The following is an 18,542-nucleotide window of genomic DNA, read 5'->3' as shown; positions in this document are numbered from 1 at the left end:
ACCACAATTCTCCTGCACTCCCCTGTTGGTATGTATCTGTGCTGCTTCCAGCTTTGAGCTTTTATGAATAAAGCTCCATAGCTATTTTTATACAAGTCTCTTTGTGATGACCTTATAAATTTCTGTCCACTGAAAGGCCTGGGAACAGCAATGTTCCAATAGTAATGACCATACTTAGTGCCCAGTTCTTGATTTCTAAATACTGCCCTCCACTAACAGAGAGCTAGAGCTTCTTGTAGAAATTGCTAATTCATAAGGCGGGAAATGGGAAGTACAAAATGAGTCTGGAAACGAGGTCAGTTTGCTTGTTTACTGACTTTATAATTTTTAAAATGACAATTTTAAATTTTAGTTTCTAATCCATAAAAACCCATGAGAAAAGAAGAGGGAAGGAGGAAGAAGGAAAGAAACAGTGAGAAAACTGGCAGTCACCACTTTTATCAAGTGATAAAAGTGAACATTATCAAAAATAAGTCAGGTAGGTAGAATAATGTACCCCCACATAAAACTCCACATCCTAATTTCCAGACCTGTGATTATATTCCTCTAGATAGAAAACAGAACTTTGCAGATTAAGGTTAAGGACATTGAGGTGAGAAGAATATTCCGGATTATGCTGGTGAATCCAATGTAATAAAATGATCCTTAAAAGTGGAAAAGTAGGGCAGGAGATGAAGTCAGAGAAGAAGATATGATGAAAGCAGAGTTCAGTGTGATGTGATTATTATCTTTGAAGATGGAAGGGAGCCACAAGCTGAGGAATGCAGGCAGCCTCTAGAAGCTAAAAAAGGGAAATAGAGATTTTCCCCAGAGCCTCCAGAACAAATTCAGCCCTGCTGATACATCCGTTTTAGACCAGTGAACCCATTTCAGGTTTCTGATTTCTAGAAGTATAAAATAAATCTGTGTGGTTTCAATCCACCAAATTTGTGCTGTAATATGTTGATACAGCAACAAAGGAAATGAATGCAATGGGACAAATCAAAGTTTTGTGCCACCTGATAGGATGCAACGAGAGGAACCTGTCATTACTTCTGTGATACTTCTAAGAAAGGCACAGAACCTAAATTTAGTGGTGAGGACACATTATACAAATACAAGTGGTGAGACATTTTATAAAATAACTGGTCTGACTGCTGTGTTTAGGACTTCCAATACAATATTGAATAGAAGTGGCCAGAGTGAGCATTCTTGTCCTGTTCCAGATTTTGGTAGGACGGCTTTCAGCTTCTCACCACTGAATATTATCTGAGTTGTAGGTTTGTCATAAGCTGCTTTTATGATGTTGAGATGTTCCCTCTATACTCACTTTTACAAGGGGTTTTATCCTGAATGAATGCTGAATCTTATCAAATGCTTTTTCTGCATCTATTGAGATGATCATGTCCTATTGTACAGCACAGGGAACTACATTAGATATCCTGTGACAAACCATAGTGGAAAAGAATATAAAAAAGAATATATACATATAACTGACTCAATTTGCTCTACAGCAGAAATCAACACAACACTGTAAGTCAACTATTTAATAAAATTTAAAAATATTTTTTAAAAACTGGTCTGCAAACTTCATAAATGTCAAGGTCAAGAAAATGAAGGAAAGACCAAAGAACTCTTTCATACTGATGGAGAGTAAAGAACAAAGACAATAAATGCAACACATGGTTTGAACTGGATTCTTTTTTCTATAAGGGATATATTAAGACAGTAGGTGAAGTTTGAGGATTAGATGGTAGTAATCTATTTATCATGATTGTGCTAAGTCGCTTCAGTCGTGTCCAACTCCATGTGACCATATGGACTGCGGCCTGCCAGGCTCCTCTGTCCATGGGATTCTCCAGGCAGTAACACTGGAGTGGGTTGCCATTTCCTTCTCCAGAGTAGCACAGCACATTTATTATGATTATTCAGGGGGAAATGTCACTATAGGATACACACACAAAAGTATTCATGGGTGACAGTGCATTATGACAGCAGTTTACTCTCAAATGGCTTAGGAAAAAAAAATAATTATACTGCACATGCAACTTTCCTGTAAGTTTGAGATTGACTATTTCAAATAGAAACTAAAACAAAACTATGGAGAAATATCTTTACCAATAGATTAAATGTTCAGAATCCTATGAATAAAGAAACTTTTTTTTAAAGGAGGAGGATATTTTTTCATTAAGGTACAGTTGATTTACAATGTTTCAGGTATACCGAAAGTGATCAGTTATATATGTGTACATATACACACATAAAGACTTCTCTATAGTTCATACAGTGAAGAATCTGCCTGCAATGCAGGAGACCCCGGTTTGATTCCTGTGTCGGGAAGATCCTCTGGAGAAGGGAATGGCAACTGACTCCAGTATTCTCTCTTGGAAAATCCCATGGACAGAGGAGCCTGGTGGGCTAGTCTGTGGGGTCGCAGAGTTGGACACAACTGAGTGACTAAACCACCATCCTACACACACATGTGTATATGTGTGCATATATATATATATATATATATTCTTTTTTAGATTCCTTTTCACTATAGGTTATTACAAGATACTTGTAATAAGATAGTTGCCTGTGCTCTACAGTAGGTCCTTGTTGTTTATAAAGAAACTTTCTAGAATGAATTAACTTGCTCAAGGACAGGTAACTGGTCAATGACTGAAGATAAGATGAAATAACAGATACAAACTTTTGGCCTAGATTTTAAAAGATTTTTCCCTGCTGGAGACAATTCTGTTATGTTATTTTGGGTCATTTTAAATTGTCCAGTTCTTCATATCAAAAATTTCAGATATTTCTGTCTTCAAAGTTCAGTTTAAATCCGGCTTCTGATTCTGTTCTCTTTGTGTTGTTCAAAGCAGGCACATGGAGATGTCCTTGGGTTAAGGTCATCCTACCAGTTCTCCAGTGATGGTAAATTTGGGGGTGGGGATAGGGAAGTAAGAGATAAGAAGTAAGGAGAGGTATGCTTTTTCTTCAATTTAATTCTATCTCTGCTTTTTCAGAGCATTCTTTCCACCTTCCATTTCTTCCCAAATGAAAACCCCAAATGAGGGCTGTGTACCAAAATGTTTTCGGAATGTAGAATATTGTGGGAGAAAGAATCATTATCTTTCCTTCTCCCTAATCTAAAAAAGTATAATGACATAGTCCATATATCATTCTATTACTTTTCCACATGCTGTAAAAAGTCATTTGCATCACAAAATTTTCATGTGAATATTTAAAGTGCCAGTGTTTCCATGAAACCATGGTTCTAATTTAATATTCTTCCATTTTTGTCAACAGTTCATCTAAGTACTGACAGCTCAAACAAGTAGCGTATGCTCTTCATTCATTCCTATCTCAAATAATTATTTGAGCAAACAATTATCAGTCCCTAATTTGCCATTTGTCAGAGATATTTTTATTCATGTATTTAACTACCAAATCCCTAGTCTGGGGCTTATACTGACATACTATAACATCTTATCTTATAAGTACCCTTTCGATTCATGAAGCTAAATCTCCACCTCTTCCCCTCCCTCTTCCACAGTCTCCCACATCAGCTGAGCACTTTACTAGCTCCTTTCATTCCATTCTATGGCATCTATGTCCAATTGTCAAAGCTTTCTGCACCCTCATATTCTTCCAGAAGTATTTTTTCTTTCACACAGTGAACATCTGGCTTTTCCCTAATGATATTTTTAACCTTAAAATCTGTTATAGTGGGATAATTATTCTTTTTTTCTCCAATTTATAGGGGAAAAAAGTTAATCCTTTTCTCAATTCCCACTGCCCTTTAGTTGTCTTCATCCAATTTCCCTTCTCTGCTTTTCATGCCTTATGCCACCTTCTCCCTATACTTGTGCAGCCTGACTTTCTAGGCTACACGGGCCTCTGATTGACAAGGGGATGTCAAAGGGGCACAGGAGCCAACCTAAATCTGGAACAATTTGAGCAATAAAATAAAAATTAGGATCAGGTTATAACCCAAAGCATATTAAGTGCCCAGTTCATACTGATATAAATAAATTATTGAGTAAATTAATAAATGGAGAAGAAGAAATAAATCTCTGTAGAGCAATTTGAAATAATTTGTGTAGATATTCCATCCTTAAGAAAAAGGAGAATGACACCCCACTGCTTAAGTGTGGGCTGAGCATAGTGACTTCCTTCCAAAGAGCACATGGCTGGGGGCAGGGGCATTGGCAGGAGGGTGGCTTTCCAACGGAGGAACCTGAGAAAACTACCACAGCCAGGTGATCAAGACTCACATTAACAGAGGGAAGTCACGAGGACAGCACGTACCTTTGATATGTTGAAACTGGCATTCTGCCTCTGGGTCTTCCTTCCAAAACCTCATAACCCAAATCTAACTATGAGAAAAATAGTCAAATTCCAATAGAGGTACATCCTACGGACTTTCTGGTCAGCGATCCTCAAAACTGTCAAGGTCGCCAAAAACAAGGAAAGTCTAGAAACTATCACAACCAAGAGAAGACATTACAACTACATGTAATATGGTATTCTGGGATCCTGGAACAGAAAAAGGACATTAGTAAACACTAAAGAAATCTAAATAAAGCATGGATATTAATTAATAATACTATATCAGCATTGGTTCCTTACTTGTAACAAATATACCATAATGTAAGATCTTAATAACAAGGGAATACTAAATGTATGGTGTATGAGGATTCTGTACCATCTTTTCCATTTTTCTATAAATCTAAAACTCTTCTAAAAAGAGTTTTCTGGCTACATTTAAGGCTAGTCACCAAATCTGTGCCCTTCCTTTCTGTTCACCAATTAAAATTCCAAATTTCTTAGTTTAGTATTCAAGGACCTAGAAGATTACAAAATACTGTCCTCTGATTATTTGCAAATCTTCCTACCAAGAGGTGAAGTTTTATCTATACACATGGGCTTGGACGGTGACTTGCTAATATGAAACAACTAGAGGCTTAGGAAGTGTTTGAGCATTGAAGTTTGCTTTCTTTGCTACTTTTGGAATATTGCTGCCATATAGACAATCTGAAGCCAGATACCTGAAGTGACGACATGGAGGAGGACTAAGCCATACCAGCCGTCAACCTATCAACTAGACATGTAGATGAGGCCACCCAATCCCAGTTGATCTTCCAGCTGACTTCACCTGCATGAGTAAGCCCAGGTGAAACTGGCCAACTGCTGCCAGCCCCAGCTGCCACAGCCCCAACTGCCAACCCATTCATAGTGAACTAATGATTGTTTTTGTTAGACACTATAAAATTGGTATTTTGTTACACAGCAAATTAGCCAAAGCTCACTGATACACTGCTTCATTACTTACCTTACCTCACTGAAGTCAGTCCAACTTTGTTGTCCAGAATAATTCTTCTATGTTCCACTCAAATTGCTGGGGGTTATTCCTTGTAAATTCTTTATACTTTTCTGAATATTAGCTCATAAAATCTTACCCCCCTCTACCTAAAGTAGAGTGACATTTCCTTAGATACTCTCACATCTCTGTCTAAGGAAATGTCACTCATTTTACATTTCTACAGAAAGTTTAATATAGAAATACTAAGAGGGGAGGAAATTTGGTTCATCAGAGTTCTTGTTTGAGTCTAAGAAATATCTTGGTGTGAAAGGTAAGAGCTTGAAGACATTGTATGGATTAGTATATAGACTCAGCTGCAGAAACAGGAATTCAAAATACACATAGATTATGAAAACAGAGGTTTACCTCTCTCTCATGTAACAGGGCATAATCACTCAAGGACAGGTGTGGGACAAATCAGATGTGGGGAATTAAATCCTGTCCATCTATCTTGTTGCTCCACTTTTCCTATAGCCTTTATCTATGTAGTTTAAAATGACTCCTTACCATTACACCCACATTCCAGGCAGAAGTAAAAGAAGAAAGCAAAAAAGAGGGCACGCTCATTCCTTTAGGGAAAATATCCAGATATTGTACACATCAGTTCTACATATAATACTTGGCCAGAGTGACAGTCATACAATTAAACCTGGATGCACAGGTTAGGAAATTATCACCAGGAATTATTATCTTGGCACTCAAATATTTTACTATTACTGAACAAGGGAAGAATAAATATGGGGATCAGTAGTAGATTTCATCACAAGTAAGATCAAGAATATTAGCCTGCCAAATGCTGTATCTAATGTCTGAGGCAAGAAGAAGAGCTGCCTCTGTTCTGAAGTAAGAGAGAGTAGGAGAAGAGAAAAAGCCAGGCAAATGTTGGAAGGCTATGAATCCTCTCTTAAAACCTCTAAATTCTTGGATTGACAAGCTCTGTGACAACTGGCAAAGAGACTAGGTTCTTCAAGGTAAAATAAATTCAAGAATTAGAGGAAGAGCAAACCATGATATCATAAAACTGAGAACCTGCAGAAGACTACGGAAAGCTTTGAATGTAACCGGATTTTGGAATTGGGCATTTGAGGCAATCTAACACTGACTTCATGATATAGGAAACAAAAGACCCTACCTGACATGTGAGGATTACCAAAGCTCCTTTTTATTATTTATTTCTGAAATATAGAAACACTATTTATTTGGAGATGTGCAATGCAAGTTAAAATACATGCCAGTATTTTTTATTTTCCTTAGTAAAGTATAATTGCCTTACAATATTTATTAGTTTCAGGTGTATAAAATAGTGATTCAATATTTTTATACCTTATGAAATGGCCACCACTATAAGTCTAGTTACAAGTTGTCACCATGCAAAGCTATTACACTATTATTGACTGTATTTCCTGTGTTGTACATTATGATGATTCACTTATAATTGGAATTTTGTACTTCTTATTCCCCTTTTACTTATTTCACCCATCCTCCCACCTCCTCCATTCTGGCAACTACTAGTTTACTCTCTGTATCGATAAGTCTGTTTCTATTTTGTTATGTTTGCTTGTTTGTTTTTCAGATTTTGCATATGAAAGGTCATAAGGTATTTATTTATCTTTCAATGTCTGACTTATTTCACTTAGCATAATACCCTCTAGGTCCATTCATGTTGTGACAGATGGCAAGATTTCATTCTCTTTTATGGTTAAGTAATATTTTACATATATAAAGCATATATACTTATATATATACATCAGTTCAGTTCAGTTCAGTTCAGTAGCTCAGTTGTGTCCGACTCTTTGCAACCCCATGAATCGCAGCACGCCAGGCCTCCCTGTCCATCACCAACTCCTGGAGTTCACCCAGACTCACGTCCATCGAGTCAGTGATGCCATCCAGCCATCTCATCCTCTGTCGTCCCCTTCTCCGCCTACCCCCAATCCCTCCCAGCATCAGAGTCTTATCCAATGAGCCAACTCTTTGCATGAGGTGGCCAAAGTACTGGAGTTTCAGCTTTAGCATCATTCCTTCCAAAGAAATCCCAGGGTTGATCTCTGTATATGTATAAATGACTCACTTTGCTGTACGCTGGAAACTAATACAACATTGTAAGTCAACCATACTCCAATATACAATAAAAATTAAATTTAAAAAACTGACCAAGCCTGGACAGATTAACCCTAAGTTCTACAGTAAAATCTATTAGTCAACAATCTCTCCCTCCACTTCCTCTCCATAGCTTCTAAACATAGGTTTTCAGTGTCTCACTCTCGTGAGACAGACAACCAAGGAAGGTCAGGTTTTGTTTTGTTTTTTTTTTTTCTTTTTAAATTTATTTATTTTTTAATTGAAGGATAATTACTTCACAGACTTTTGTTGTTTTCTGTCAAATATCAACATGAATCTGCCATAGGTATACATATGTCCCCTCTCTCTTGAACCTCCCTCCCATCTCCCTTCCCATCCCACCCCTCTAGGGTGATACAGAGCCCCTGTTTGAATTCCCTGAAACATACAGCAAATTCCCATTGGCTATCTATTTTACATATGGTAATGTGCTCAATATTGCTCCTTATTAGAGAAATCCAAATCAAAACTACAATGAGATATCACCTCACTCCAGTCAGAATGGCCATCATCAAAAAGTTAACGAACAATAAATGCTGCAGAGGGTGTGGAGAAAAGGGAACCCTCTTGAGCTGTTGGGTGAGAATGTAAATTGATACAGCCACTATGGAAGGTGGTATGGAGATAAAACCACCATGTGACCCAGCAATCCCACTCCTAGGCATATACCCTGAGGAAAGCAAAATTGAAAAGGCCAGGTATTTTAAGAACATCTCCACGATGGAAGACAAAAAAAGAAACAAGAAGAAAGAAGGAACTTTAAAAATACTATCTGATAGAGAAATTAAGAAAACCCATCTGCAATTGCATCAAAAATAATCAATTTAATCAAGGAGGTGAAAGACTTACACTCTGAAAACTACAAAGCAATTGATAAAATTAAAGATGACACAAATGGGAAAAGACACTGTGCTCATAGATTCGAAAAGTCAATAGTTAAAATTTCCATACTGCACAGAGCAATCTACAGATTTAATGCAATTCCTACCAAAATACTCATGGCATTTTTCACAGAGCTAGAACAAATAAACCTAAAATTTGTATGGATGCACAAAAACCCTGAATAACCAATGCAATCTTGAGAAAGAACAACAAAGCTGCAAGTATCACAGCTCCTTTTAAAGTCCGTAACTTTTAAGAAAACAAGGGTGCTAGGAGCAGGATAAAGCATGGTTGAAAAAACATGGTTTCTTTAAAAAAAAAATCAGTATAGACTTTCAAATTGTGCTACTTATAGCAACTATAAAGTTAGCAATTTAAGAGAGCTTTTAATTAGGCATAACATAGTTTTAGCTACTGGAAATAGATATGAAGTATGAATCACTTTCTTAACAGAAATGTAGGCTAAATGTATCCATCACAGATTTTAAGAATTTCACCTAAATTTCTTCTTAGCCACATTTTGCATACTGACACTGAGACATCAGTAAACCAGATGAACTAGCCAATTTCTGTCTTTCCAAATGAGTCCAAATGGACTATAGTTTATAATGTCAGTGGAAATGACACAGCAGATGGACAACTGCACTTATGACAGATTGCAACATGCCTGATTACAAAATAATTTGTTGCTGAATAGGCCTCATCACCAGAAGAAGTTCTCATGGAGAAAGTTTCTTTAGAACCAAATAAACATAAAGCAAGAGTCATCAGGAAGCATTATGTGAGCTTCCATGTGTCATTTTCCAGATGTTAACCAGGTACAATATAAGAAGGCTCTCTCAGAAAAAAAATTCCTGGAACAAGTTACTCTCGCCTTTCTGATGTAAGCTGTGGGAGAACAGCTGTACAAATGTCTGGCCAGCCAGGAAACGCAAAACATGACTCTGCCCTCTATGAGCTACTGGTGGGATTTAAGATTCAGGTAACCTCTTTGTTATTGATTAATGACATGCAGAATTCAGGTAAGTTCTATGAATATTCATATTATTAGTAATATAACAAATATGGGAATATCTGTTGCATCAGCATTCCTTATCTGCACCACCATGGCTTGCAATGGCTATATTTTAAAATATGTTTAAAGTAACATATAACATTTTTTTAGTTTCTAACCTATAGAATTTTCAAAATCCTAATCTTTTTAATCCTTAATCTTCTGTGAAAGGACTCAATATCTCTGAATTGTGCTCTACCAACACTTCCATGCCCTCATGCCACCATCTTATCTTCCTGTCACTGGAAAAGAGTCAGGTGGATACTCTACTTCCAGCCTTTTAAAACCCAGAGGCATCTCTGTAGTCTTTGGAATGCACTCTGTTGAGTTGCCTGTCTCCTGAAAATACTGGTAATTCCCAGGTACATTTTTCCTTCAGTCTCTATTTCCTATGGTACAACTGTGTAAATTGGAATTCCAGTCCTGGGTATCCATTCCACATCCCCCAAATTTCAAAATCTATCACAAATAAATAGATAAAAAGACAATTAACTATAACATATACACATACTTAGTGCAAACTTTTATTAATAGGTAAAATCAAATACCACTTACTATCAATATATAAATCAATGTTAATTATCCCTCAGTATAATCATATCTTTGCACTATTAGTGGATTGCTATTCCTTCCTGTACTTTCTTGCACCTGTTAATCCTTCCCTTACCATAAAGGCAGCTTTGATAGTTTTCCATGCTCTGATTCAGAGGAAGAATATGCATACAGGTGAGAACAAAGAAGTCAATTAAGTTTTTGAATGGATTTTTATAAAATTACATGAGACAATACTGAAATCCAGAATTTTCAATCTTTAAGAGCCAAGAATATGAAGGGAAAAAAAGGATTTTGAGGCTTCAAACAACAGTAATCATTTTATTATTACTCATAGCTTCTATGGATCAGAATTCTAGGAAAGGTTGGGATATGCAGCTCCATCTTGCGGGTGTTGCATGCCTTTGCAGTCAGATAATGGTGGGAAGGTGCCCACAAATTCCTTCAAAAGGTAGAGCCCAATCCTTATCCCATAAGTGTGGGTTTACTTTAGTGTCTCACTTCTAATAAGTGGAACAAAATAGAAGTGACAATGTGTAACCTCTGAAATTAGGTCATTAAAAGCACTGCAGCTTCCTCACCCTTGGGTCACTTGCTCTTCAGGAAGCCAGTTGGCCTGTGCTTGAGGACACTTAAGCAGCTCTATGGAAAAGTCCATATGGTAGGAACTGAAGCCTCCAGCCAACAGCCAGGAACGAAGTCTTTTGCTTGGAACTAGATCTTTTAGTCTCAGTCAAGTCTTCAGAGGACTGAAGCCCCAGTCAACATTTTGCTAGCAACCTCATGATAATCCCTAAGAAAATCACCCATCTAAGCCACTCTTGAATTCTGGACCCATAGAAACTGGGAGAGAATAAATGCTTGCTGTTTTAAGACACTACATTTTGGGGGTAATTAATTTGTTACACAGCAATAGATAACTAGTTAGGAGGGGAAGCTGGAGTGGCGGAGGGCTCTCCAATCATCCTTCATTTTTTATGTTCTCAGTACTTCTCTAATGTGGCTTATCTGGGCTAGTTTGGGCTTTATCACTCTATGGCAACTGGACTGCATATATGATGGCTGAACACTTGTTGGCTGATAGGCCTTTTATAATCTATCTTTAGAAGTCAACATAGCACCACTTTCTGCATACTTTATCAGTTAAAGTAGTCACACAACAGTGGGAGGACAATTAGAGACTAAGGACAAAGCATAAAATGTCTGATGAAATAAAAGCTATGTCTTAACACACACAAAAAAGCAGCCAGTCAGTGTCCAGTGTCAAAGGGAGGAGTCACGCACCTCCATCTCTTAATGAAAGGAGTGGCAAGTTGTATTGTATGAAGAACATTTTGGATAGGAAATACTATTACAGCCATCTTTAGAAAATGCAGTTTTCCACATTGAAAGCCTTCCACATTTTAAGCCAAGTACCATATCCAAAAAAAAAGGCATTTGAATAACAGATTAGCAGAGTCATAAATTTAGGAGTCATCAGTGTATAGAGAGCAACTGTAGCCACTGGGAATGGATAATATCACCTAGAGAGAGGATAGTGTGAGGAAGAAATGTAGGCCTTAGAGGTCACCATGAAGAACTCTGAAATTTAAGAGCCAGGCCAGCTAAGAAGCAAATGGAGAGGTAGCAGGAATTTCAGAGTATTTTATGTCAAAGTCAATAAAAGAGGGGTACTTAAAGAACAATGCAGTCATTTCAGGAGCAAATGCTGCTGAAAATTAAGTTAAATGACAGAATATTTTCATGAGATTTAGCAATGTGGAGGTTGTTAATGATTTTCAGGGGCATGTTGGAGGCACAAGCTAGACTAAAATGGTTGAAAACATAAAAGAAGGAATAAGCATAGTCCCAGGAGATGAGATCATAAAGCCCAAAAGAATGGATTAGCCTTAAATAAGAGAAGGAACATCTGTAGGATTGGAGGAAAGGAGTTTAGGATGAGCTCGGATGAGCACATAAGCAGGGGCAGGGTAGGGGCAGCAGGCTATCAAGGAAGTTAATGCTTAAAAGTCTCTGGTAAAAGGTCATTTGTTGAAGAGGGGGTAGAACAAATAGCTCTTAAGAGTCTGAGAAGGTCTCTGAAGGCCTGTTGCCGAGGAAATGACAGATTTACTCACTACAAACCTATAGTGTATAATCTATGACTTTAAAAAAGTTCATTGACTTGAATTTAACTTTTTGTTTAAATAACAATAAAGAGAAGTTAAATAAACTATGTGATTTCTACTTTAAATTTAATAAAAATAAAATATCTATATAATATCAGATTTTCCTACCAAGTGAATATGAAAATGGTAGGAAAACCCTGGTCACTTATTTTATTCTACCTTCAGGTATAAGCCTCCTATGCTAGGGAAATTTCTAAATGCTTCATTTGATTTATTACTTTATAAAAGTGTAGTTGCAGTAAGGAGAAACATAAGGTCTAAAAGCAGGAAATTACAGGTTTATTTTCATTTTTACCCATTGCAAGAGACATACTGCTTATACTATAGCTACTATGATCTTTTCAAATAACATAGCTATTTATAAGATTATATATGAGACACTGTTATATCATATATTCCTCCTGCAGTTGTTCTACAATGGTAAAGCAGCATGGGTTCCTTCTCAGCCGAGACGCGTGTGAAAATTTATTACAGACTCATGATCAAGAGAGTTCTCAATAGAGAATGACTCCACAGCATATGGCTCTTTGGCAAAGGAAAAAAAAAGACTGCAGTGTCTTTTGCAGTATCTGAAAATGAGCTCCTGTTCAACAAAAATGAGCTTATCCAATTATAATGGAAATAGAGAAAGGATTTTTACCTCTGGACAATGGCTGTAAGAACCTTAAGTCTTGCTACACCAGGTTGAACCAACACAGACGAAAATTCAGCATAAATGTAAACTTCTGGTAAGAAACATAGACACAGGAAAAAGATTTTAGTGATACTCTCCTGCTGCAGCCACATATCTTTCTTACCCTAGGTTTGCTAAAATAAATATAATACGGCTATAGAGGCTACAACTATATGATTATATATGATAATAATATTCTCAAGTCTGAACACATAATCCTGTTTTTCCCAATTTCATTAAATTAACTATATTACATGTCTTCATCAGGTCTGTCCACTTAAGGTGCAGTTGTTATAATAAACGTTATTATGCTCTGGAATTTAATTTGCTATGGTTTATTTAATATAAGGTAGACATTCTTTATGAAACAGAAACAGATTCACAGACATAGAGAACAGACTTGGGTTCACCAAAGGGGAGAGGGGAAGTAGGGAAAGGATTGAGATTTGGGGATTAGCAAATGCAAACTATTATTAATTGAATGAATAAACAAAGTTCTACTGTATAGCATGGACAGAGGAGCCTGGCAGGCTACAGTCCATAGGGTCGCAAAGAGTAGGACACCATATAGCACAGGGAACTATATTCAACATCTTGCAATAAACCATAATGGAAAAGAAAATGAAAAAGAATGTGTGAATCATTTTGCTGAAATACACAACAGAAATACAGCAGAAATAATACAACATTGTAAATCAACTATATTTCAATAAAGTAAATTTTAAATATATATATAATGTAGATTTTCTTAAGTACATATTATAAGACTAGGCTGATAGTTCAGGTAATTGGGGAAAGAAATAGCTTAAGAAATAGTATTTCCTATTGGGTTTAGACTTTGCCTGTAACAATTTCAGGTCAAGGAAAACCTTTAGCTTGCATGTATCTATATATTTCTGTTACATGTATATTAAGGGTATCCAGTGAACCCTTAAGTAAGAAGCCATATCACTTTTTCTAGTGCTTGAAACACTTTGCCCAGAAACACGAAAACAGACCAATTTCCAAGGAGTTTAAAAAAAAACAAAAGACTTAGAACAATGGAACGTAAAATATCCCTTTTCATACCTTTCAGCAATAGACTGCCATTATGAAACACAAAATTTTAAAAGGTATTCATTGAAATAGAATTGCTGTCCTAACAAATCCTACTCAACATACAAATAAGGCAAAAATTCTCTTTTCCTGCTTTTTATCCTTTGCTGTTATGATGGGTAAATACAAATAATATCTGACACTTCTGAAAATCTACTATTGGTCAGATATTTTTTCAGAGTGCTTTGACTAAGCAAGACCAATGAAGAACGGTCCATCTTTCCTAATATCTGTAATTTAGAGTGGGAGAAGGCAATGGCACCCCACTCCAGTACTCTTGCCTGGAAAATGCCATGGACGGAGGAGCCTGGTGCGCTGCAGTCCATGGGGTCGCTAGGAGTCGGACACGACTGAGCAACTTCACTTTCACTTTTCACTTTCATGCATTGGAGAAGGAAATGGCAACCCACTCCAGTGTTCTTGCCTGGAGAATCCCAGGGATGGGGGAGTCTGGCAGGCTGCCGTCTATGGGGTCTCACAGAGTCGTACACGACTGAAGCGACTTAGCAGCAGCAGCAATTTAGAGCAATCTGAGGATACCAAGTGATTTGATTCATATTTTGTCTCAATCTTTCATTAAGTTGATAATTATGAGCAAGTTCCATGAGCAACTGAAATAATTTAGTAAATTTGTTTTGTACAGACACATTAAAAAAAAAAAAAAAACTAGCATTTTGTAAGCTCTTTAATACTTTGTCTCTCAATCTCTGCCACGTCCCTGTTCCCTATGCCTGGATAGGGCTCAACACAAAGGACAGGCTCATGAAGGTCTGCTCAATGAAAGGAAGGAATGGGTGTATCACAAACCTGCACACTCTTGAAAGCTATAAAGGTTACGCAAGTTCCCTGTTTCTTTCTGTCATTGCACATTCTGTACAAGGGAATTAGATATATATCGAATAAAAGAGAAAAGAATTAATCAGTTAGTCGTTAAATGCTAGAGGGCCTTTCACAATTGAATTTCAAAGCATAATCCCTTTGGTTTCAATATTCTTGAGGCTTGTCAACTGTCTACCACAGCTTATCACTAACAAATTCAAGCCACAGAATTCCCATCTACTCTTGTAGCTACTGGTCTGGAAAGGAAAAAAAAAAATCTTGCTGAACAATAAGGACATCTGCTGGTTAAAGTGGAACACTCCTATCCTTGAAATGCTGCAACTAGATGGACAAGATTTGGGTAATAAAGTTTAGAATAATGCCGAACATGTGATATCTTGTTCAAATAACCTCCTTCTAAGTAGAGTAATTATAAAAGTAACATTTGTTTGTTTTATTCCAGAGTTGTCCAAGTAGGGACACTATCTGAAAAAAGACTGAGCTATCCCGCCAAAGAATTGTTGTTGTTGTTCAGTCACTAAGTGTCTGACTCTGTGATCCCTTGGAATGTAGTACACCAGACTTCCCTGTCCTTTGCTATCTCCTGGAGTTTGCTCAGATTAATGCCCATTGAGATGGTGATGCTATCTAACCATCTCACCCTCTGCTGCCCCCTTCTTTTGCCTTCCGTCTTTCCCAGTATTAGGGTCTTATTTCCAATAAGTCAGCTCTTTGCATCAGATGGCCAAAGTATTGGAGATTCAGCTTCAGCTGAATCCTTCCAGTGAATATTCAGGGTTGATTTCCTTTAGGATTGACTGGTTTGATGTCCTTGTAAAGCTAGATTTAGAAAAGGCAGAGGAACCAGAGATCAAATTGCCAACATCCGATGGATCATTGAAAAAGCAAGAGAATTCCAGAAAAACATCTATTTTTGCTTTATTGACTATGCCAAAGCCTTTGACTGTGTGGATCACAATAAACTGGAAAATTCTGAAAGAGGAGGGAATACCAGACCACCTGATCTGCCTCTTGAGAAAGCTATATGCAGGTCAGGAAGCAACAGTTAGAACTGGACATGGAACAACAGACTGGTTCCAAATCAGGAAAGGAGTATGTCAGGCTGTATATTGTCATGCTGCTTATTTAACTTGTATGTAGAATACATCATTAGAAACGCTGGGCTGGAGGAAGCACAAGCTGGAATCAAGATTGCTGGGAGAAATATCAATAACCTCAGATATGCAGATGACACCACACTTATGGCAGAAAGCAAAGAAGAACTGAAGAGCCTCTTGATGAAAGTGAAAGAGGAGAGTGAAAAAGTTGGCTTAAAGCTCAACATTCAGAAAGCTAAGAGCATGGCATCCAGTTCTATCACTTCATGGGAAATAGATGGGGAAACAGTGGAAACAGTGACTGACTTTATCTTTTTGGGCTCCAAAATTACTGCAGATGGTGACTGCAGCCATGAAATTAAAAGACGCTTGCTCCTTGGAAGACAAGTTATGACCAACCTAGACAGAATATTAAAAAGCAGAGACATTACTTTGCCAACGAAAGTCCATCTAGTCAAAGCTATGGCTTTTCTAGTCGTCATGTATGGATTGAGAATTGGACTATTAAGAAAGCTGAGCGCTGAAGAATTAATGCTTTTGAACTGTGGTGTTGGAGAAGACTCTTCAGGGTCTCTTGGATAGCAAGGAGATCCAATCAGTCCATCCTAAAGGAAATTAGTCCTGAATATTCATTGGAAAGATTGATGCTGAAACTGAAATTCCAATACTTTGGCCACCTGATGTGAAGAACTGACTCACTGGAAAAGACCCTGATGCTGGGAAAGACTGAAGGTAGGAGGAGTAGGGGATGACAGAGGAAGAGATAGCTGGACAGCATTACCAACTCAATGGACATGAGTTTGAGTAAACTCTGGGAGTTGGTGGTGGACAGGGAAGCCTGGCATGCTGCAGTCCACGGGGTGGCAAAGAGTCGGTCGGACACGACTGAGCAACTGAACTGAACTGAACTTCATGGTCCAATTCTCACATCTGTACCTGACTACTGGAAAAACCATAGCTTTGACTATACAGGCCTTTGTTGGCAAAGTGATGTCATTACTTTTTAATATGCTAAGTTTGTCATAGCTTTTCTTTCAAGGAGAAAGTATCTTTTCATTTCATGGCTGCAGTCACCAGCCACAGTGATTTTGGAGCCCAAGAAAATAAAATCTGTTACTGTTTCCACTATTTCCCCATCTACTTGCTATCCAGATGTCATGATCTTAGTTGTTTGAATGTTGAGTTGTAAGCCAGCTTTTTCACTCTCCCCTTTCACCCTCAAGAGGTTCTTCACTTTCTGCCATTAAAGTGATATTATCTGCATAACTGAAGTTGTTACTTCTCCAGGCAATCTTGATTCCAGCTTGTGATTCATCCAGCCCTCCATTTCACATGATGTACTCTGTGTATAAGTTAAATAAGCAGGGTGACAGGCTTCCCTGATAGCTCAGTTGGTAAAGAATCCGTCTGCAATGCAGGAAACCTTGGCTCAATTCCTGGGTCAGGAAGATTCGCTGGAGAAGGGATAGGCTACCCATTCTAGTATTCTTGAGTTTCTCTTGTGGCTCAGCTGGTAAAGAATCTTCCTGCAATGCGGGAAGACCTGGGTTTGAACCCTGGGTTGGGAAGATCCCCTGGAGAAGAGAATGGCTATCTACTCCAGTATTGTGGCCTGGAGAATTCAGTGGACTGTACAGTCCATGGGGTCACAAAGAGTCGGACACAACTGAGTGACTCTCACTCAACATACAGCCTTATGGTACTTCTTTCCCAATTTGGAACCAGTCTGTTGTTCTATGTCTGGTTCTCACTGTTGCTTCTTGACCTGCATACAGGTTTCTCAGGATACAGGTGAGATGGTCTGGTATTCCCATCTCTTTAAGAATTTTCCAGTTTGTTGTGATCCACACAGTCAACAGCTTTAGCACAATGAACCCAATGTTTTTCTGGATTTCCCTTGCTTTCCCTGCTGCTGCTGCTAAGTCGCTTCAGTCGTGTCCGACTCTGTGTGACCCCATAGACGGCAGCCCACCAGGTTCCCCCGTCCCTGGGATTCTCCAGGCAAGAACACTGGAGTGGGTTGCCATTTTGTTCTCCAATGCAGGAAAGTGAAAAGTGAAAGTGAAGTCACTCAGTCATGTCCGACTCTTAGTGACCCCATGGGCTACAGGCTACCAGGCTCCTCCATCCATGGGATTTTCCAGGCAAAAGTACTGGAGTGGGTTGCCATTGCCCCTATGAGCCAACAAATGTTGGCAATTTGATCTCTGATTCCTCTGCCTTTTCTAAATCTAGCTTGTACATCTAAAAGTTCTTGGTTCACATACTGAAGCCTCGTTTGAAGAAGTTTGAGCATAACATGGCTAGTATGTGCCAAAGAACAGAAATGGCTAGATTTCTGATCTGATTTCTGATCTTCAGGTTTAAGATAGAAGTATCTCTGAACTCAGCAAACATTTTAAGTGTCTGCTAAGTTAAGGTACTGTACCAGGTGTTGGAAAACTGAAGCTGTAAGACAAAGCAGAGGCGGCAGATGGTCCAGCCACTTCTGGGCACATGCCCAGTTCCAGCCTCAGAGGAACATGAACGTGAACGTGAAGTTACTCAGTCGTGCCCGACTCTTTGCGAGTCCACGGACTGTAGCCTACCAGGCTCCTCTGTCCATGGAATTTTCCAGGCAATAGTACTGGTGTGGATTGCCATTTCCTTCTCGAAGGATCTTCCCAACCCAGGGATCGAACCCAGGTCTCCCGCATCGTAGACAGATGCTTTACCATCTGAGCCACCAGCG

This window comes from Bubalus kerabau, chromosome 8 (assembly GCF_029407905.1).
Source record: "Bubalus kerabau isolate K-KA32 ecotype Philippines breed swamp buffalo chromosome 8, PCC_UOA_SB_1v2, whole genome shotgun sequence".
NCBI lineage: Eukaryota > Metazoa > Chordata > Mammalia > Artiodactyla > Bovidae > Bubalus > Bubalus kerabau.
Note: the sequence above shows the minus strand (reverse complement) of the source record.